Raw genomic sequence first — 680 nt, forward strand, 5'->3', positions numbered from 1 at the left:
TTCAATAAGTAATGCAACACATTTTTTTTCTGAAACAGGGGTTGTTTTATTCAGCATTGAAATACACCAGGTTATTCCCCAATCTTTTAGCTACACAACACTATTTTTCAACGTAATCTCCATTCAATGCTACGGCCTTACGCCACCTTGAAATGAGGGCCTGTATGCCTGCACGGTACCATTCCACTGGTCGATGTCGGAGCCAACGTCGTACTGCATCAATAACTTCATCATCCGCGTAGTGCCTCCCACGGATTGCGTCCTTCATTGGGCCAAACATATGGAAATCCGACGGTGCGAGATCGGGGCTGTAGGGTGCATGAGGAAGAACAGTCCACTGAAGTTTTGTGAGCTCCTCTCGGGTGCGAAGACTTGTGTGAGGTCTTGCGTTGTCATGAAGAAGGAGAAGTTCGTTCAGATTTTTGTGCCTACGAACACGCTGAAGCCGTTTCTTCAATTTCTGAAGAGTAGCACAATACACTTCAGAGTTGATCGTTTGACCATGGGGAAGGACATCGAACAGAATAACCCCTTCAGCGTCCCAGAAGACTGTAACCGTGACTTTACCGGCTGAGGGTATGGCTTTAAACTTTCTCTTGGTAGGGGAGTGGGTGTGGCGCCACTCCATTGATTGCCGTTTTGTTTCAGGTTCGAAGTGATGAACCCATCTTTCATCGCCT

This window comes from Schistocerca americana, chromosome 9, assembly GCF_021461395.2.
Source record: "Schistocerca americana isolate TAMUIC-IGC-003095 chromosome 9, iqSchAmer2.1, whole genome shotgun sequence".
Classification (NCBI taxonomy): domain Eukaryota; kingdom Metazoa; phylum Arthropoda; class Insecta; order Orthoptera; family Acrididae; genus Schistocerca; species Schistocerca americana.